The 22,637-nt window shown below is 41.1% G+C and overlaps 1 non-coding gene across 1 annotated transcript; it reads right to left on the bottom strand.

Moving 5' to 3' along the window:
* Nucleotides 1-4,131: 4,131 nt before the first annotated feature.
* Nucleotides 4,132-4,238, bottom strand: LOC132670506 (U6 spliceosomal RNA). Its single transcript, XR_009606744.1, has one exon. It is a non-coding gene; the product is annotated as a U6 spliceosomal RNA (small nuclear RNA).
* Between the last annotated feature and the right edge of the window lie 18,399 nt (nucleotides 4,239-22,637).

The raw sequence follows: 22,637 nt of genomic DNA, 5'->3' as shown, positions 1-22,637 counted from the left end.
TTGAAATTAGAATAGTTATTGTTTTGGAGAAATAAAGATTGACTGGAAAGGGACAGGAGAGAACTTTTTGGGTGCAGAAATGTTTTATAGTTTGATTGGCTGATGGTTATATGTGCATATGTATGTGTCAAAACTGATCGAACTGTACATTTAAGATCTATCCATATTATTTTTATAATCTATACCTCAATTTAAAAAGCTACATTTAAAAAAATTCACCAAATCATCAGCAGTGGTTACTCTAAGGAGTGGGATTCTTTCATTTTCCACATAGTGCATTTCTGAGGTGTTTGAACTTTCTTCAACATGCATGTGTTAATTATTTAAAAGAACCACATTTAGAATCCAAAAATATAATTACATAAAGGTAGGATTTGTCCAAAGGGTGCTCAAGCAACTAGGTGTTTCAGGAGGAAGTTAAGTTAGACCTTCTTCTGTAGTATACACCCTGCCCCCAAGTTCAGGTAAGTGAAAGAGGTAATTAATGTATAAAGTCAAGCCATAATTTTAAATCAAGCCATAAATAACAGAAAATAGAGGTTAGCCTTTATTTCTGAATGGCAAATAAACTAATATTGAAAGCAATGTTAGGAACTCTAAAGGAATAGATTTTTGCTACACAAAAATATTAAGATACATAATAAAATTATATGCAAACAAAATTAAACACAACAGGAAGTTGGGGTAATTTACAAAAATACAGTGTTTGACAGATTTATAGGCAAAGCATGTGAATTCTAGAAAGGAAGGAAGAATAGAAGGGATGAAGGAGGGAGGAAAAGAGAAAAAAGGAAGGAAAGAAAGAAAAAAGGGAAGGGATAAAAGAGAGGAGAAGAGAAGGGAGGGTAGGGGAGGAGAAAGGAGGAAGGAGGGGGAAGGGAGGGATAGGAGTTAGGAAGGGAAGGAAGAGGAGGAGGAACACAATGGCTAATCAACAAGTGAATGAAAACTAACCTGAAATTTTACCTATCCAATTAGCAAACATTATTGTTACATTCTAGTATTTGATGGCAGGCATAGGCAGGCAAGACAAATTCTTGGTCACTACTTGTAGGAGTGTAAATTGCTATATTTCTGAAAATCAATCTAACAATGTGTATTCATAATCGTTAATATGTTTATATTCTTCGAACCAGAAATAACACTTTTTGGAATCTTTCTAAAGGAAATAATCATAAGAGTCACTCTTTTCAGGATTATTCATAATTGCCCAAATGATTTTAAATAATAACCCAAATGCCAACAGTATGGGACTGATTCGTTATATCATAGGATATCTGTTTGATGGATTATTATTCTACCATTAAATAAAGCTTACAATGAGTTTTCAACAACTCTTTTTTTTTTTTACGCTTTTTTTTTTTTTTTTTTTTTTTTTTTTTTTTTTTTAGTGCTCATGATAAATTAAGACCAGCAAGGCTGACTCCAGTTTGCCTCCAAAACAGAAATTTCCCACTGGTGCAAAAACACTGTCTCTAGACACACCACATCCCCCCTCATTATATTGTAAATATATTAAACGTTAAATGGTACCTCTGCCCCATATGTACTATTCAGGGTTTGTTCAGGACAACACAAGCCACTTCACGTCTTCTGGGTCTACAGGTTTAACACAGCAGTAGGGGTTTACACGGTCGTTGGACGAGCAGGGAGGGAGCAGAGCTGGGACAACTGCTGCGAAGGCACAGGTGGACGCTGGAGGTCTCAGCCGGAAGCAGGGGTTCCCCGAGAGCTTGCCGGACAGCCTCGGTGACGCGCATCTGCTCAGCATCTGGCTGTCACCACCTCTGGAGAATAACAGGTTCCCTTTCCCTTCTACCTGCCAAATTTCCCCTGAATTCCTTTCATGCAAACGCCAACCTCCAAGTGGGGGCATTCTGGGAAATGTAGTTCCTGGCTGCTCTGCATTGCGGAAAAGGGGTCGGAGGGATGCTGTGCTGAACAGTCTATCTGGCACTAGGTACCAAGTCCGAGGATTGTCCTCACACTCACCTGTCGAGTCCGCAAGTAGTCAGGAGGCCACAGGCGTTAGGGTTGAATAAAAAAAGAATTTGGATTAGAGATAACAGAAGTTGAATTATATATTTTCTTATTAAAATAGCTCATTTTTTCACACATGAGGCATTTCTAGCTCATTTTATTACAAATTGGCAAAGCAAAACAAAGCACCAAGCTGTATGAGTGAAGCCAATTTATAGATCCTCTTTAGAAAAATTAGAAAATGGCATTAATAAAACTACTCAAAAAACTATTCAAAACCCTCATACACTGGTAGGAATGTAAAATGTGGCAGCCACTGGGGAAAACAATCTGGCAGTTACTCAAAAAGCTAAGCATATTACTCAAAAAAATTTGTAGGGTCGCCTGGATGGCTCAGTCGGTTAAGCGTCCGACTTTGGCTCAGGTCATGATCTCGCAGTTTGTGAGTTCGAGCCCCGTGTCTGGCTCTGTGTTGACAGCTCGGAGCCTGGAGCCTGCTTTAGACTGTGTGTCTCCCTCTCTCTCTGCCCCTCCCTCACTCGTGCTCTGTCTCTGTCTCTCAAAAATGAACAAATGATAAAAAAAATTTTTTTTTAATTTTTTAATCTTTAAAAATAAATAAATAAATAAATAAATAGGCACCTGGCTTGCTCAGTTGGTAAAGCATGTGACTCTTGATCTCAGGGTTGTAGGTTCAAGCTCCATCCTGGATACAGAGTTTATTTAAAATTAAAAAAAAAATATTTTCTCAAAGAAGTTAAGCCTAGAATGACCATATAACCCAGCAATTCCACTCCTCGGTGTATAGTCAAGAAAAATATAAATATATGCTCAATATGCTCACACAAAAACTTACACACTAATGTTCATGGCAGCATTTTTCTTACAAGCCAAAAATGGAAACAAGCCAAATATCCACCAACTAACTAATATACAAGCCGAATATCCACCAACTTACTAATATAATGACTTATACTAATGAATAAACAAATGTGGTATATCCATACAATGGAATACTGTTTGGCCCTGAAAAGGAACGAAATACTGACACATGCCAACACGGATGAACTTTGAAAATACTATGCAGTGTGACAGACATAAAAGCTATAGGCTTTATTGTATCCTTTGTATAAAATGTCCAGAAGAGGGAAACGTATAGAGATAGAAAGTAGATTCAGTGCTGAGGAGAAACGGGGACTGGAGAGCGACTGCTGGCAGTAATTGCTAGTAATCGCTAATACCGGGTTTCTTTGGGCAGTGATAAGAATGTTCCAAAACTACAGGGGGTGACAGCTGTATGTCTCTGTGAACACACTACAAATCGCTGAGTTTGCAAAACTTGTGGCAAAACATACGTAAAATAAAATGTATCATTTCAACAACGCTCAGGTGTATGGGTTCTGTGGCGTTAAGCACGTTCCTGTCGCTGAGCAACCATCACCTGCATCCGTTTCCGGAACTCTTTCTGTTTTGCAAAAACCGAAACTCCGTGTCCCATTAAACAATAACCCTCCGCTCTCTCCCCTCCCAGTCCTGAGCTGGACGTCTTGAGGGTCCTGGTGTAAATGGACTCGTACTCTTTATCTTTTTGTGACAGGTTTATTTCACTGAGCGTGATGTCCTCACGTTTCATCCATGTTGGAGCATGTGGCAGAATATCCTTCCTTTTCAAGGCAAGATAATATTATGTTCATCCCTTCATCTGTTGACAAACACTTAGGTTTCTTCCATTCTCTGGCTCTTGTGAATAATGCTATGATGAACATGGTTGTTCAAATGCCTTCCCCCCCCCCCCCCCCAACACCCTGCTTTCAATACTTAGGAGTATTTACCTAAGACTGGAATTGCTGGGTCATATGGAGGTTCTGTTTTTAATTTTTTTTTAACGTTTATTTATTTTTGACAGAGAGAGAGAGAGAGAGACAGAGCATGAGTTGGGGAGGGGCAGAGAGAGGGAGACACAGAATCGGAAGCAGACTCCAAGCTCCGAGCTGTCAGCACAGAGCCCGATGTGGGGCTCAAACCCACAAGTGGAGAGATCATAACCTGAGCTGAAGTCACCCAGCTCAGTCACCGACTGAGCCACCCAGGTGCCCCTCTTATGATAGCCATCCTAACAGATGTAAAATGGTATCTCGCCGTGAATTTTTTTTTTTTTTTTTACAGTTCACAAATTTGTGTGTCATCTTTGTGCAGGGGCCATACCAATCTGCTCTGTATTGTTCCAGTTTTAGTATGTGTGCTGCTGAAGGGAGCACTCATTGTGGTTTCGATATGCATTTTGAATTATTCACTTTTTAAGGGGTAATTTTATGGTATGTGAATTACATCTCAATTTAAAACAACTATTCATTGAGAGGCCTTGTGCCCTGAGCATACCTAATGTCCGGATCTTGGCTTCTACGTTTCTTCACTAAAAGAAACCTGATCTGTGGTGGAGAAAGGACAAAGTGAGCCTGGGATATTAAGCAAGGAAGTGCTTAAACAGGGATGCGGCCTGTCTAAAGGACACTGGCCAAATTGGGGACAGATTGAGCATCAAAATGAGTAAGGACTACACTTGATTGTAAAATATGGCATAAATAACAATCCATGAATTCATGGCAATAGAAAGGGAGAGAAAGAGAGAAAACAGTGATTCTTTATAGAGGAGTCCCAGCTAATAGACGTAAAAGGAATTAGAGAATTTAGAAATCACCATTTTGCAACTCCTAACGAAATAATTGGTTCAAGCAAGGGTTCGGTAATAGGTGCTAGAACCATTAAGTGAACAACTATTAGGAAACCGAATATTCACATGGTGGCATCTCCCAGATTACTTTTAATTACAAACGGAAACATACACCTTTGCAGTGGAGAAATCTGGCAATTACTACTTTAAACATGCGGTCAGTTTAAACATCATGAATGGTAGAAAAACTTGACCTCTGTGCTTCCGAATATGACGCAGTAGTAAGTATACAACATCAGCTATTATTCTTACTAAAATGTGTGGCCTGAATGTAATCAGCCTTCTCTAGACCTGATCTTCATTTTCCAGGAATTCAGCAGATAGTGGGACTATTCTCTAAGACAGTTCACCTAAAATCTTCAAAAAGTTAAGGCCATTAAAAAAAAAAAAAAAAAGGAAAGAAGCAACAGCAGCAAAGGGACTGCTGTAGATTAAAAGACACTGAGGAGGGGCGCCTGGGGAGCCCCTGGGGGCACTCAGTTGGTTGAGCCTCCAACTCTTGGTTTTGGCTCTGATCATGATCTCACGGTTTGTGGGGTAGAGCCCGGCATCCGGCTCCGTGCTGTCAGTGCAGAGCCTGCTTGGGATTTTCTACCTTTCTCTGTGTTCCTCCCTGACTCACGCTGCCCCTGTCTCTCTCAAAATAAATAAATAAACTTTACAAACAAAACAAAACAAAACAAAACAACCGAGGAGCACCCGGGGGGCTCAGCCTGTTGAGCATCTGACTTGGGCTCAGGGACCCTCTGTTCCCCTCTCTCTGCCGCCCCCCCCCCACCCCCCAGCTCACTCTCTGTCTCAAAAATAAACCAAAAAAGACACTTAAGAGACCTAATTAAACAATAGCAGCAACAACAAAACTTCACACCTGTTCAGTAAGGGTCTATTGCTGGCTGCATGTAGATTTTGCAAACTGGTGTTAAAATTAGGGAGGCACATTATCACGCTTTGGTGATAATCTAAAATACTTATTATTAAAACTTGTTAACGAATGGAAATTTTCATGGCAAATCTCTTTCGTATTCCCTCCCCTATGGGAAAAGAAATCATAATCACAGAAATGGCTGCCCTTGAAAGTATGTAATACAGCATGTGCTTCAAGATATTTGTATGATTTATCACTAAATCACAGATTCAGCATGGAAGAAAAGAGAAATGTACAGACAACTTCTCATTTCACTGAGCATGCAAACCCTTTCCACCTGTTAACATCATTAACTGCAGTATGGGCCACTATAACATAACATTTCCAGACAAATGGAGCTTTTTAAATAGCACTGCCCAATGGAAATATAATGTGAGCCACAAATGTAAACCCATGTATAATTTTACTTTTTTTAATAGTCATGTTAAAAAAAAAAGTAAAAAGAAGTAGGCAAAATTCACTTTAACAATATATTTTACTTAACCCAATACATTCAAAACATTATAATTTCACTAAGTAATCGATATAAAAATTATTAAAAAGACATTTTACATTGTTTTATTGTACTGCCCTTGAAATCGGTATATAATTTGCACTTCTCGCACATTTCAATTTGGACTGACCACATTTCATACACATATAAGTTGGACAGTACAGGCCTAGAGTATAAATACTGAAATACTGAGTCTAAACAGAACTGGTTTTAAGTGCTACAAATGAGCAGTGTCAAATACAAAACTTTTTCCTAATTATATACATTTGATTTGCTTTTGCACTAGAAATTTTTTCAGGGATGAAAAAAAATAAGCCGAAAAATTCTGTTAACCAACCACGTGACTAATATTTTTGTATTTAGGGTAAAAGAGTGGAAATAACAGTGGGGGGGGGGGGGGAAGAGCCTCCAATTTTATACATACACATTCAAAGTCATTAAACACTAAATTACCTTATAATGCAGTTTACCCAGAGTATCTGGATGCAAGGGACATAAATGTTCCAAATTCTCCCGCCAAGCCAGCCTTAGTTATTTTCCTCTTAGGTTTCCACCAGCCAGACCTTAATGCACCAGCACCTGGGCTGATGCAGTTTCTCTCTGCTCTGTTCCAGAAGTTGTTCCAGCCCTGCCTCACAGACACTACCAGATCTGTCCTCCTCTTCCACGTCCCCGCCTCACAGACTGATGCTCCTGTAGGTGCAGCATCCTTCCAGCCATCCTGGATGGAAGGTTTCTGTTACCTGGCTTAACCCCGTCTTCCCATCTTGAATGCCATCCACCTTCCCCCAGTAGCCCAGGCTTGCCCTTGATGTTGCACTTTCTATCTCCCCTCTATCTCTATGCTCCCCTCCCTCTATATCCCCTCTATGCTCCCCTCCCTCTATCTGGCAAGTTAAGTCCTAGCTGCCTTTCCCTGCCTGGTATAAATTTCAAGTCTTTCAAGGAAGCTTTGCTGTCCTGCTGCCAGCAAGCTACTCTCACCCCTTGTGACCACACTGAGTTGCTTCTTGTCCACTGCCATTTACTCTCGTGACCGTCCCCAAGGGTATCTTACCTTGCTTGTGAGCCCGCAGGGCCAGATCACTAAGTGCTGCAGATTGTTGCCTCACACTGGCCTCAGCCCCCTGCATGGGGCTGCAGTGGGCACTCAGGTATAGAATTGCCCCCTTCCCCTGCCCCCGGAAGCCTTCTCCACAGTTCACAGATGCCTACAAAGTCTGAAGACATGCATAATTCTTACACTTAAAAACATATGTGTGAGACTCATGGCTACTTTTGGACAGAGCGAAGATCAGGGCCTTGGAAGATATTTGCCCCTTGTGTTATTCTTAGTTTTTTACCCTGTTGTGTATCCACGCCTGCTGCAACGTGACTTTGCCGCTCCTCCTGTCGAGAGATGGACCCCACTTCCCCAGCCTTGAATCTGGGCTGGCCGTGTGACTTGCTTTGGCCATTACAATAAGGCAGAAGAGAGAAAGTGCCTGTTGGACCCTAGGCCTCCAAGTAAACCAGGATCCGTGTGGACACAGTGGGAAGAGAGGGGGGTCAGGGGTCTGCCCTCCCCCTCCCACCGTATGCCAGTCTGGCTCTGCCAGTAATGAAGGAAGATACCTAAGGGCAAGGCCCTTCACCTCCTGGACCTCGGTTTCCTCATCTACCAAATGAAGAGATCCAACCAGGATAATGCTAGAGTCTTCTAGATCTTTATCATTTCGTGCTCATGAAAACTATTTACACATGTGTATTATGTACAGCCATTCTCACCCAACTGGACTACTGAATTAAATTTTTGCCAGCCATTGTAGAAAACGAGAGTACCCTCTATGTGGAGCAGATAATGCAGACAGGGTGTTCAATGTCTTAGCAATCATTGAAATCTTAAACCATCTTTGAAAATAGTCACTAAAATTAGTCACTAATTCTCCAAGTGCTTTCACGTACCATTGTCTTATCTCGTTCTTCCAACCCTGCAAGATGGTTATCAGTTTCTTGTTTCTTTTGGCAAAACAAACCCCCTATTGGTGAAACTGCTGGGGGTCGCACAGTTAGTGCATGGGGGGTAGAGCTGAGATTTAGACCTTGGTCCTGCCCAGAGTCCATACCCTGCCTGCCAGGCTGCACTGTCTTGCAACAATTGGGGTGGCTCAAAATGAGACATAGAAGTTAGTGCATAACTACCTTCTTGCATTCTGGTGTGAAGACAAGTCTGGTAAAAGACTTTTATTTTTTTATTATTTTTTCAATTTTATTTTTGAGAGAGAGAGAGGAAAAGAGGGGGGGAGGGCCAGAGAGAGAAGGAGACACAGAATCCAAAGCAGGCTCCAGGCTCCGAGCTGTCAGCACAGAGCCCGACGCGGGGCTCGAACTCATGGCCCACGAGATCATGACCTGCGCCAAAGTGGGACTCTTAATGGACTGAGCCACCCAGGCGCCCCTACTAAAACACTCTTAAAGCTGGCAATTTTTTTTTATACCTTCATCCTTTTCTTTCAGAGTTTATGCCTAGGGGCAAGGCCTCAGTTAGACCTTTCTGTTTAATTTGCGTTTCTCTGGTACAGTTCCTCCCGTTAGAGCCTGTCGTCACCAGGGATTCACATTTCACAGAACAGCACTCACATTTACAACGTGGATGTTATATCACAATGTGATGATATCTCTACTTACAAGGTACACTGACAAGAATGGGGGGGGGGGAGTTGTTTTTCTTATGATTTTAAATTTGTGGCCCTTTACTGGATACCAGTGCTGATAGAGCATTGTTAATTAATAGCCTTACAATCCTTCTGGGTATCTAACAAATAACAAACTGTAAACAATCACATGTTTTGTATTTTGAAAAAGGTCATGTTCGTTATGCACAAACATTTAAAATATGCTCTAATTTTGTTAACTCCAGCTTGAAATTTCTACATTTTATAATACAGCCTCGATGAAAGGAAGAAATGGGCTCTGTACTGAGAACAACATTTTCCACTCACATCTGAGCCTTTCAGGGTACAGAGAACCCGAATCTGATAGGATGGCTGGTTTCATGTTCTTTCTAGAGAGGAACAGAATACATCTACTTTCCTCCAGCACCTAAAGAGGGAATTACTCTAGAAGGGTGGCTGGCGGTCTACACACGCTCCCGTCCTTTCCCCTGAAATGACACGGGACACTAGCGACTTACCAACTCGAAGGAACATGAAACAAAAAGCGAAAACACAAAAACCAAAGGTAGACGTTCGCTTCCAGCTAGGACAGAGTAGCTGGTATCAGATTTATTCTGCTGAGAAGCGCTACGAAAACCACATTTTTAAAAACTGCTTTTTGGGGCGCCTGGGTGACTCCTGATTTTGGCTCGGGTCATGATCCCACATCTCATGAGATTGAGCCCCCCTCCCCCACCGCCCCCACAGCACGGAGCCTGCTTAGGCTTCTCTCTGCAGCTCTCCAATGCGTGCATGCGGGCACGCGTTCTCTCTCTCCCTCTCTGAAAGTAAATAAATAAACGTTATTAATTAATTAATTAATTATTTCTTTATTAAAAAGCTGCTTTGTGACTGCATTGGAGGGTAAGCAAGCCCGCTGGCGCCTGGAGGAACAACATCCTAAAGCCGGGAGAAGCGCAGCGACTGGGACCTACACTTTCAGTAACGTCCCCCCTCGAGGTGCGTTGCCAGTTCGCGGTTCTGGCGATAGAGACTGCAAAGCAGCAGCGTAGCACCTGCAGCAAACTTAGCAGGTTGTGGAGGCAAAAGTGGGAGTACAGGGCTATCGTAAGGTAGCCAGGATTTGAGGCATGAAGACCCCAGAAAAAAGGGAAATACAAAGAAGCGAGCCTGAGATTGTATTTATAATCCCATCTCCAGACATTTGTTGACACCTAAATTGAACTCATGAGACGCCAAGAAAATTAACAGGCAGTTGCTAAGGGGCTAAAAAGCTAAGCAGAGATTTTGGCAATCTCGCCAAAGGAGACAAATACGGGAATTTAAAATCCACCAAGGTAAAACCCAGGCCCTCCCGCTGAGACTCATGGATGGTCATTGCTCTAAGGGGTGGACATAGACCAGCTTCAACTCGACCAAGGTGGTCTGTCTGAATCTCTCTGTCTGCCAGGATGAGGAGGGCATCCATGTGGGCGGGTGGCCCAAGGCAGAGTACAGGAGCCAGAACACCAGAAGAGGGGCTCCTGGGTGGCTCAGTGGGTTAAGCATCCGACTCTTGATTTCAGCACAGGTCAGGATCTCATGGTTCGTGAGTTCAAGCCCCACATTGGGCTCTGTGCTGACAGTGGGGAGCCTGCTTGGGATTCCCTCTCTCCCTCTCTCTATGCCCTTCGAAGCCCTGCTTGCTCTCTCTCTCTCTCTCAAAATAAACTTAAAAAAAAAAAAAAACACACCATAAGAAGGGTATTGCATAACAGAGATGCCCAGCACAGTGTGAGGATAGTCATGTGGCAGGGGAGGGGCAGACTGGCATAGGAAGTGCATTCACAAGTCGGGGTGGCCCATGCTGGAGACTCAAAGCCCAAGCAAGGTGAAGAGGAGATCCCCATAGAGACAAGGGCTACTGGGGGGGGGGTGTCAGATACTGAGCAGGATGGGGGCGCTCAGGAGGCCCCGAGTGCGGTGTCAGAACCCTCCCAGGAGAAAGAAGGGCATCCATCTAGAAGGCCAGCTTGGTATTGGATGTCGGATCCCAAGCAGGGTAAGGACGAGTGCTTATGCAGTGGGCTCGTCCAATGTGAGAAGCTGAAGCCCGGATGGGAATTTTGCATGAGTGAGGGGTTGGTGGCAGTGATGTGAAATTGGTTATACACCAAATAACTAAACATATTAGGGATGATGGAGCCATGCTTCTCACTGTCAGAAAAGAGTTACAAATATGGAAAAGGATACAATTTGAACGTTGTGATGTCAGACTGGAATTCAAGGTATTGGTATGAGCTTCTGGCTATCAATAGATACAGATAGAAATAAATATGGGTGGAAACACAAGCCTATGTTTATACCATATACATACGTACGTACATGCACACACATGTGCCTGTTCTCTTGCTCTGTCTACTGAAAGGACCTGTAACGAGGCACATCCCCACAGGGATGAGCACAAGTGAGCCTGAGCTATCTTATGCTGGAAAGCCAGGAAGTACTCAAAAATGATGGGGATATGTCAGGGGACATAGATACCAGCTTGAAGGACTCTCATTAGTCAAATCAGGGACAATTCGAGCCTCAAAACACATAATGATCGCAATGGATTATGACCATCTAATCAGTCAGGAAACCATGAGTTCATACTGCTATAAACAGGTGAATAAATAAATAGCAAGTATGATGAAGAACAGGATATTATATAGTTTAATATTACTTCCCCGTGAATATGAGTTGCAAAGGGCAATAGAATAACCTTAGCTATTATACATACTGAAGAATTCCACTTATATGACATTATGGAAAGGGCAAAACTACAGGATGGAGGACAGGTCAGTGATTGGTAGGTGTTAGGAGTAGAGGGTAGACTTGACCGAAAAGGGGCAGCGTAAAGCAGTATTTTCTGGAGGGACAGAATTGTTCTGTATCTGGCCCCTGGTGGTGGTTACATGACTCCACATATTTGTCAAAACTCACCGGACTGAGCACCCAAAAACACATTTTACCATATACAATTTTTAAAAAAAATTTTAAAGAAGTACCTTTGTGGTTGAAAAGCCTGAGAGACAACACTTTAATCAAACAATCAAAGTGAAAATCATCAATAATGGCACCAACTGAAGCCCAGCTTCAGATCGTGTACACGTTGTGTTAGATTCAGATGCAATAACCAGCTACAGATCGTGTACACGTTGTGTTAGATTCAGATCTAGGTATTCCACTTGTTTTGCGGGGATTATAAGTGGCCTTGTGTTTTAAATTTTGTTTTGCACATGTTTTTGTTTTTTTTTTTAACGTTTATTTATTTTTGAGACAGAGAGAGACAGAGCATGAACAGGGGAGGAGCAGAGAGAGAGGGAGACACAGAATCTGAAACAGGCCCCAGGCTCTGAGCTGTCAGCACAGAGCCCGATGCGGGGCTCGAACTCACAGACTGTGAGATCATGACCTGAGCCGAAGTCGGACGCTTAACTGACCAAGCCACCCAGGCGCCCCTGTTTTGCACATGTTTGTTGCTAGTATATTAAAATGTGATGGACTTTTGTGTGTTGATTTTGGATCCTGGAACCTTGCCAAGGTGCTGTCTCTCAGGCTTTTCCTTGAACATTAGAACTTTATGTGACTTAACCTATGCTGGGTTTTTTCTTTCCCAGAGTACTAGATTCATTTATTGTTAAAAATCCACGCTTCTCAGTACAACCTTCTTACCATTGCTTTGTTGTTGTTGATGGAATGACTTTCTGTTTGTTTTATTGTGTGAGAACATTTTTTTAAAAAACACTTTATTTTTTTTTAAGTTTATTTATTTATTTTGAGAGAGAGAGAGAGAGAGAGAGAGCACAAGCAGGGGAGGAACAGAGAGAGAGGGAGGGAGAGAATCCCGAGCAGGCTCCTAGCTGTCAGTGCACAGAGCCTGATGCGGGGCTCAAACTCACAAACCGTGAGATCATGACCTGAGCTGAAATCAAGAGTCAGATGCTTAACCAGCTGAGCCACCCAAACGCCCCATGGTGAGAACATTTAATGTGAGATCTACTCTCTTAACAAATTTTTAAGAATATAACACAGTATTGTTATAGGCATGATATTATATAGCAGATCTCTAGAACTGATTCATCTTGCTTCACTGAAACTTCAGGTCTGTTGAATAAGAGCTCTTTATTCCCCTCCTTCCTGTTCCTGGCAACCACCATTCAGCTTTCCGTCCCTATGAGTTTATTTTAGTTTCTTCAGATGAGTGGAATCAAGCAGTGTTTGTCCTTCTGTGACTGGCTTATTTCACTTAGCATAGTGTTCTCCAAATTTGTTTACATTGTCACATACAGCAGGATTTCTTTCTATTAAAATTTTTTTTAAAAATATTTATTTTTGAGAGAAAGAGTGAGCGGGGGAGGGGCAGAAAGAGGGAGAGGGAGAATCCCAAGCAGGCCCCATGATGTCAGTGCAGAGCCCAATGTGGGACTCGAACCCACAAATTGTGAGATCATGACCTGAGCTGAGATCAAGAGTCAGACACTTAACTGACTGAGCCACCCAGGCACCCCATTTTCTGGTTTGTTTTTAAATTTATTTATTTATTTTGAGAGAGAAAGAGTGAATGAGAGCAGGGGAGGGGCAGAGAAAAAGGGAGAGAGAATCCCAAGCAGGCTCCATGTTGTCAGTGCAGAGCCCCTTGTGGGGCTCAAACTCACGAACCATGAGATCATGACCTGAGCTGAAATCAAGAGTTGGATGCTTAACTGACTGAGCCACCCAGGCGCCCCAATAGTAGCCATTCCAATAGAGGTGAAGGGATATCTCTTTGTTATTTTGATTTTCATTTCCCTCATCATTAGTGATGTTAGTCATCTTTTCATATGCTTTTGGATATTTGTATGTCTTCTTTGTATCTATAGTGTTTTTGAAGGTTTCTCTGTCATATATTTTTCAGTGGTTGCTCTAGGTATTATGTTATACATAATATATGTATATTATATATTATACATATATATATATATATATATATATATATATATACACACACACATATATATACATATATATACATATAACTTATCACCATTCACTAGTGGGCTGAATTGTGTTCCCCCCAAATTCATATGTGGAAGCCCTACTCCCCCAATATGACTATATTTGGAGATAGGGTCTAGAGGAGGTAATCAAAGTTAAATGAGGTCATGGGGTTCAGCCCTAATTGGGTAGGACTGGTGGTCCTATAAGAAGAGGAAAAAAGATCTCCCTCTGCTTTTCTGTGGGAGCACAAAGAAGAATTATGTGAGCTTACAGCAAGGGAGTGGCCATCTACAAGCCAGGGAGAGAGCTTTTACCAGGAACTGAATCAACTGGAACCCTGATCTTGGTTGCCTAGTCTCCAGAACTGTGAGAAAATAAATTTCTGTTGTTTAAACATAGTCTGTGGTATTTTGTTATAGCAGCCCAAGCAGACTAAGACAATTGGTCTCAAGATTTTACGATTTTGAGTGACGTGTAGAAGGATTTAGGTCTCTCTATCCTCTTCCATATCATAGTCTTAAATATTTATTCATATGCATTAAGAACCATACCACACAGCATTTTAATTTTTGCTTCAACCATCAAACATAACTTTAATTATCAACATTTTAATTTTTTTTGTTATTCTTTTTTCATTGCTGATTTTTCAAATTTGCTCCTTTTAACATTTCCTTCCTATTGAAGAACTTTCTTTTTTTTTTTAAGTTTATTTATTTTGTGAGAGAGAGAGAGAGAGAGAGAGCGCAGGAGAGGGGCAGAGAGAAAGGGAGAGAGAGAGAATCCCAAATAGGCTCTGAGTTGTCAGCACAGAGTCAATGTGGGGCTCAAACTCACAAACCGTGAGATCATGACCTGAGCCTAAACCAAGAGTTTGTTGCCAAACGACTGAGCCAAAAAGGCACCCCTAGAACTTTCTTTATCTACTATGTTAGGGTCAATCTTCTGGTAACAACTTCTTGTAGTCTTCCTTCATCTGAGAATGTCTTGAACTAGTTGTCTTGTCATTACTGAAGGATATTTTGGTATTTTCTCATGATTACATTTGGGTTATGCATCTAGAATTTCTAGAATCCTAGAATTTCTGATTCTTTAAAAAAATTTTTCTCATTTCTCCATTGAAATTCCCTATCTGTTCACCCATTTGCCCATGTTTTCTTATAGGTTCTCTATCATATTTATTGTACCAATTTCAAGGTCTTTGTCAGCCAATTCCAACATACGAGTCACCTGTGGGTCTGCTGCTACTACCTCTTAATTCCAGGTCACATTTTTTGCTTCTTCACATGTTTAATAATTTTCTTATTGCATATTGGGCATTGTGAATAATACGCTGTAGAAACTCTGGGTTGAGTGATCTTCTTGTAAAGAGTATTAGACTCTGCTATGGCAGCAGTTAAATTACTGGCAAATTACCTTGATTCTTGGGGGATTCATTTTGGCCCTTGTTAGGGTAGCTATATTCAGTTTGGCCTGTGGTCCTCAGATGTGGTCTTTACTCATAAAGTGTGGCTCTTCTGTTTTGTCGGTGGAAAGCCCAAGCCATTTACCAAATTTCTCTCTTTTGGTTGGACTTCAATGCCAAACTTAAACTCCCGAGTCCTAGACAACTGCTAAAATCTCAGCTAAGTTCCTTAGCCTCCTTTTTTTTTTTTCTAATGTTTATTTATTTTTGAGAGAGAGAGAGAGAAACAGACAGAGAGAGAAAGAGAGAGAGAGAGAGTGGGGGGGAAGGGAAGAGAGAGAGGGAGACAGAGAATCTGAACCAGGCTCCATGCTGTCAGAGCAAAACCCCATGTGGGGCTAGAACCCAGGAACCATGAGATCATGATCTGAGCCAAAGATGGACACTCAACTGACTGAGCCACCAAGTGACCCTGACCTCCTTCTTTTTGCTGGATTTCTTGGAGCTTTGTTACATGCATACGTACCTTAGGACTCAGTCAAGGATTTAAGGGAAATTTACATGAAAAATTCAGATCTTTTTCTTTTGTGGCTTTTTTTTTCTTTCTGGGACTCCCCATCCTTCAATTTCCATTGTGTCTAGATCACTTCCAGAACTGGAACTGTCTTCTGGGGAAAATCTGATTCAATGTGTACATCACACAGGAGCTTCCCTTTTTCAAGGATAATATCCTTCCCATCTCTCCCTACTTTGGGTTGCTCTCCTGTGCCTTCACATAGTTGTTTTTTATATTTTGTCCAGGATTTATAATTGTTATTGGCAAGAGAGTTAATCTACTACAGGCCGCTATCCCATTACATGAACTGGAGCTAGATAAATATGTTTTGATTCAAGGGTATTTAGAATTAACTATAAAGATGAAGAGGTAAATCAAACAAGCCGTGTTAATATTTATGTCTTAATGAATTTATTTCTGTCTGGCACTTTAGGAGTTTGTACTGTTTGATAGAATTTAGCATGCTAGGTTTGCAATTCTAACTTATAATGTGTAATTGAATAATTGGTTTAAGCTTGTCATTTAATGTTTAAATCTCATTTATTTTATAAGCAGTATGGGAAAAATTAAAGGCATTTTGACTCATCATATTTATATTTAATTGATTGAATTTGCAAATAGATACTTTGGAGAGGTTTCTCTGTAAGTCAGATATTGAAATACTTAAAAAGGAAACTGACTATATTAAATTTCAAAATTTAACTTGAAATAATTAAAGCATTTAATTACATTTATAAGAGGAACCAAAATTCATACAAGCTCCTTATTAATAATTATTAAAATCTTCTGCATTTATAAGGAAAATAAGAGAATGATTTACATTGTAAATTGAACTGGGATTTTACGTTTGTAACTTTAATAAATTGAACAATTAACTTTAAAACAGTATTCTAAGTGGGGATTTACTTAGATTAATAGACATAGATTAAGTGCATGAGTTTGAATTCTATAAGACTTGATTACAATTGCTCTAGAACATAATTTGTTTAATGTCTGTCATCCTCAATTTCTTAATCCATAAAATGGGGATAATGGTACCTCCCTAGAAGTATACATTTCAATAAATAATAATTAATAATAATAATACATTTCAATAATAATAATTAATAATAATAATTAATGATAACATATTTTCAGAGGAGAATTATAGAACAATGTGTATAGTATGATTCCAGCTCTTGGTTAAAAAAGAGACATACAAACATAGGTACTACAAAAAAAACTCCAGGAGATGTAGTGCCCAGGTGGCTCAGTTGGTTAAGCATCCAACTCTTGATTCTGGCTCAGGTCATGATTTCATAGTTGTGAGATCAAGCCCATGTCAGGCTGCTAGCTGACAGCATAGAGCTTGCTTAGGGTTTTCTCTCTCCCTCTCTCTCTGCCCCTCCCCTACTCTCTCCCTCTTTCAAAATAAATAAATAAACTAAAAAGAAAAAAGAAAAAAAAAGCTCTAGGAAAATGGGGCACCTGAGTGGCTCAGTTGGTTGAGCATCTGACTCTTGGTTTCAGCTCAGGTCATGATCCCAGGGTTGTGGAATTGATTCCTGTGTGGGGTTCTGTGCTAAGGGTGAAGCCTGCTTAAGATTCTCTCTCTCCTTGTCTCTCTCTCTCTCTCTCTCTCTCTCTCTCCTCTGCCCCTCTCCCCCACTTGCTTGCTCTCTTTCTCTCTAAAAATAAAAATTAAAACAACTTTTTTTAAATTAATAAAAACCTCCAGGAGGCTATGTATTTGACTTTAATTTTTATACACAATTAGCTATCATTTCTAATTTTTCCACCATGTAAATATATTATGATATGTGTGTGTGTGTGTGTGTGTGTGTGTGTGTGTGTGTGTGTGTGTGTATCTGTGTATATAGTCATATATAAAACTTTTAGTTGTAGCTAATTATTTTGTGGGCTGGGATCATGAGTAATTTTTACTGCTTGTTTCTTAATTTTATTTATTTTCTATGTTGAACAGATGTAATATATAATCAGAACATATACCTGAGCTTTTTAAAGTTAAAAAGACATCCATCTTTCCTTGGTTTTAATCTTTCATGGAGATCTTACCACAAGGATTCAGGGAAATAGAAAGAAGTCATGCTTGGTATAATCCATCAGCATAGCCATTAAGAAATCCTTTTTTTCTTTTTTTTTTAGCACATTTGGTTTGAGATTGGGTGCAGACTGATTTCCATCCATCCACGCTTCATTCCTGCCAATAAATGTGGTCTTGCTTCACAGTGTAATGGAGGTGTGCCTTCGCCTGCCCTGGGTCTGCCAGTAGAGTGTGTGTCTGGGGAACCCTTGTATCCTTTCCTTTTTCCCTTTTGCCACTCAATTTCACTCTTCATGCTCTTTTCTAAAGACCTTAAGCACTCTTGAGGCCTTCCTGATCCCCCCACACCCACTCTAGGGATTTCCTAATCTGTCTCTTAAACTCCTTCCTCTCCCCAGAACCCACATCAGAATATCCAAATGTCTACTGAACATACCCACCTCAAACTCAGCAAACCAAACATTGAGAGAGTTTTGTACTCTACAAACCAGCTTTTTGTCCTTTTTAAAAATAATCGTTAATGTGATCTCCAGCTGTGTATTTAAGCAGACAAACTGTATTTAACTTGAACTCACAGGTCATTTCTTCCCCAAGGTGCCTATAAGATATTCTCATCATTTGTTCATTGTCTTGAAGCAAAAGCAATACATTGTGAGCCTCAAAAATGCACTCCCCTACTGAGAAGAGGCAACTTCTTTAAAGAAGAGTCCCAAATAATCTATGTAGATACACTATCTCTTACTCCAACTATGGCCTGCATGTAGTGACTCACTTCCAAAGAGTAGAGTATAGGAATGGAAAAAAATAATAATCTTACAGTATTAGAAGCCTTGCAAACACCTTAATCAAGTGATGAAGGTTAACATCATCCATGATGCCAGGTAGATATCAGGTACCTCCTGGTAAGATGTGATGAGTAAGGCACTTCACCTCTGTGCTTCACCCCAACGCCTGTATCTCCAGTCTAACCATGAGAAAGCATGTGGCAAACCCAGATGTGGGACATTCTACAAATACCTGCATGCTTCAAAACTGTCAAGATTATTCAAAAACAAACAAATAAACACATAAACAAAAAGACTTGAGAAACCATCCCAGATCAGAGGAGACTAAGGAGATATGATAACTAATGTGATGTGGGATGCTGGACTAGATCCTGGAACAGAAAGGACACTAATGGGAAAGCTGGTGAGATCTGATAAAATCTGGAGTTTCTGTAATGATGACGTTGCCTTTCTAGTTACGACAAATGCACCGTGGTAATCAAGAAGCTAATATGTGAGGAAACTGAAACTGGTTAAACAAGGAATTCTCTGAACTATATGTGCAAGTTTTCTGTTAAGTCTACAATTATTCCAAAGTTAAGTTTTATTTTAAAAAAATCACTTCCCCATATACTATACCCTGTGTAAAGGCCAACAGCTCAAGCATGTCTATCTGGATATAAATGGTACCTCGTTAGTTAGATACCACATAGAATTGAGCAATACAAGCAACATAATTTATTTTTTACTTTATATTGATGATAATGGTTTGTGGAAGAGAATGCCAACTGCCTGCATATCCGTCCTTCACTAACAGAACCCACGTTGGTGCTCAGCTGAATGGCTACATTTACTATCTCCTTTGTAGCCTCAAGTGACCCTATGACTAAGTTCTGACCAATGCAATGGAAACAGAAGTAGACGGCATTTCTGGGGAGTCTCCTTCAACAGGGTGGAAAAAGCTCCCTTCCTCTCTCCTGCGGCTGGCATGAGAATGGGAAGACCCTAAGGTGGTCTCCCAAGGCTGATGCACCCACAAGAGAACATGAGTCTGAGTCTTTGATGAAGTCTGGGAGGAGTCACACCCAATTCTGACTGATCCACATGCGCATCATTTATAAAAGTGGGAACAATTCAAAAAAGTATATAGGTGCATACAGAAGACAATAAACATGAGCTGCAATTCCACCACCCAGAAATAGATTGTTTGGGGCCTATCCAGTATCATTTATTGATTAAAAAAATTTTTTTAACGTTTATTCAGTTTTGAGAGAGAGACACAGAGCACGAGTGGGGGAGGGGCAGAGAGAGAGGAAGACACAGAATCTGAAGCAGGTTCTGAGGTGTCAGCACAGAGTCTTGACGTGGGGCTCGAACCTACCAACCACAAGATCGTGACCTGAACTGAAGTCTCTTAACCCAGGTGCCTCTATCTAGTATCATTTATGAGATAAATATATATTAGATTTTAAAAACCTCTTAGGGGGTGCCTGGGTGGCTCAGTCAGTTGAGTATCTGACTCTCCATTTTGGCTCAGGTCATGATCTCATGGTTCTGAAATTCAAGCCCCGAGTCGGGCTCTGCACTGACAGCACAGAGCCTGCTTGGGGTTCCCTCCTCCCTTTCTCTCCCTGCCCCTACCCAACTTGCTCTGCCTCTCAAAATAAATAAATAAACTTAAAAAAAATTTTTTTAATTAAAAGCTCTTAGGATTCTACATAGCGAGCTATCTTTTTTTAAAGTTTGTTTATTTATTTTTTTAGTAATCTCTACACTCAGTGTGGGCTCGAACTCACAACCCTGAGATCGAGAGTCACGTGCTCTTCTGACTGAGTCAGCCAGGTGCCCCTCTATCTTATTTTTAAAATGGTTTGTTTGGTTTTTTTTTAGTGTTTGTTTATCTTTGAGACAGAGAGAGACAGAGCATGAGCAGGGGAGGAGCAGAGAGAGAGGGAGACAGAATCTGAAGCAGGCTCCAGGCTCTGAGCTGTCAACACAGAGCCCTGCTTAGTGCTTGAACTCACGAACTGCGAGATCATGACCTGAGCTGAAGTCAGACGCTTAACCAACTGAGTCACCCAGGTGCCCCGCCCTTCTATCTTACTTTTAAAAACAATAATGTATCACGGGAATTTTCTATATATTTATTTTCTTAAATATTGTCTTGATGTTTGTACAATATGCATTATGGTGATGAATGACTATGAGGAGTACGAATTTGGTGTTACACAGACTTGTGTTCAAGTCTCACTTGAGCTGTTGACTGTGTAACCTCAAGCAAGTTGTGCCCTCTCTCTATAAAATGGAGATAAAGAGGACTTACCTTTGAGAATTATCAAGAGGATGAAATGAATTAATGCATGCAAAATCTCCAGCACAGGGTCTGGATCTTAGTAAGGTCTTAATAAAAATAAACTATGGTGATTATTATCATTCTCTAACCAGTTCCCTCTTCTTGGACAGTTAACCTGTCAGGATCTAATTAAGAAGTAGAAACTGCACAAGAGAACTTGAAACAGAAGGAATTTAATGCAGGGAATTGGCTGCGCTGCATTAGGTGATAGGAACTCTGAGAAATCAAACAGGAAATTAACCCAAAGATTAACAACAGCAAGAAGGCACTACCACTGTTCAGTGAAAGGAGAGAGGGAAATGGCAGTGGAAGCGGAGCCTAAGGGCAGGGTCACAAGGTGAAGCCAGAATCGTGGTGGATCTTTCCTATGGGAGCCACAACCATGGAGGAAGTTCAGCTACTTCTGGAGATGCCATTAGAGGTGAAGAAGGGTAGGGAGAAAGACTCTGGATTCTCCCTTTCTCCCACCTCATATCTCTTTCCAGACCCTCTCATTGGCCAGACCCATCTAGGGGTCTGGGAAACAGAGTCTTCAGGGATCAGTTTTGGGGTACAGAGCAGAGCAGGGGAAGAGGATCTGGATGGAATGCATCCAATGGAAACAGATCAAGGACTAGCACCGTCTACCCCTTTTACTATGCAGTATCCATTCTCACCGACCCCCCCCCCCCCACCATATCTCACAACTTCATATTTGAAATGCCTATCTCCTACACTTGCTTTCTCCTTCCCTCCACTGAGAGGACTTGCAAATCCCACTAGTCATCATAGTCACGTTGGGTCTAAGATCTCTGGGAGCATTTCAGTCCTCCCCATTTAGTTTGGATGTGGGTTGTCATGGTCTAGTGAATTCATTGTGAAACTAAGCACCAACAACATTCCTCATATAAAATACCAAGGGAAGAGGAATGGGGGGGAAAGAGATATCAATGGTTACTACAAACCAAAAAGTATATACTGATCTTTCAGTTCTCATTTCTATACCTGGTCACAAGGCCATCACCGATCACATACCATTTTATCATTGATATTTTATTCCACCACCCATTCCATCTTACCCTGGCCCTCAGTGCCTTTGCTAGTTGTGATTATTTACTTCGTGAAAAATGCCTTCACACGTGAATGACCTGAGTCCTTGTTATTCCGTGGCTTTATTGGGTAACTTCAGTCTTTAATTGACCTTTAGTATTGGACATGCAATTATTATTCTGTAACTGTTTCTTTTTTTTTTTTTTTTTAACGTTTATTTATTTTTGGGACAGAGAGAGACAGAGCACGAACGGGGGAGGGGCAGAGAGAGAGGGAGACACAGAATCGGAAGCAGGCTCCAGGCTCTGAGCCATCAGCCCAGAGCCCGACGCGGGGCTCGAACTCACAGACCGCGAGATCGTGACCTGAGCTGAAGTCGGACGCTTAACCGACTGAGCCACCTAGGCGCCCCCTGTTTCTCTATTCTAAGTGGCACCCCAGTGACTCCCCTTGGTTGCAGATATGATTCTTCCTACACCAGATGTGTAGTGGAAAAATTATTTTCCCTTCACAATTGGTACCAATCACCCCACACAGTGCAGTTCTCCTTTCTCAGCCTGTCAATTCAACTCAACTTCAAGTTTATGGAACCATTATGGAATCTCCTGAAGGGAAAATACTTTTCTTGAGGGCCTAGATCATGAAGCCAGCAGAACCCAAGGTTTGGGAACGGGAAACAAGAGATCTTCAGGTCTAAAGTGAGAG

Source organism: Panthera onca, chromosome B3, assembly GCF_046562875.1.
Source record: "Panthera onca isolate mPanOnc1 chromosome B3, mPanOnc1 haplotype 2, whole genome shotgun sequence".
NCBI lineage: Eukaryota > Metazoa > Chordata > Mammalia > Carnivora > Felidae > Panthera > Panthera onca.
The sequence above is the reverse complement of the archived record's forward strand: the minus strand, read 5'-3'. Positions and strand labels throughout refer to the sequence as shown.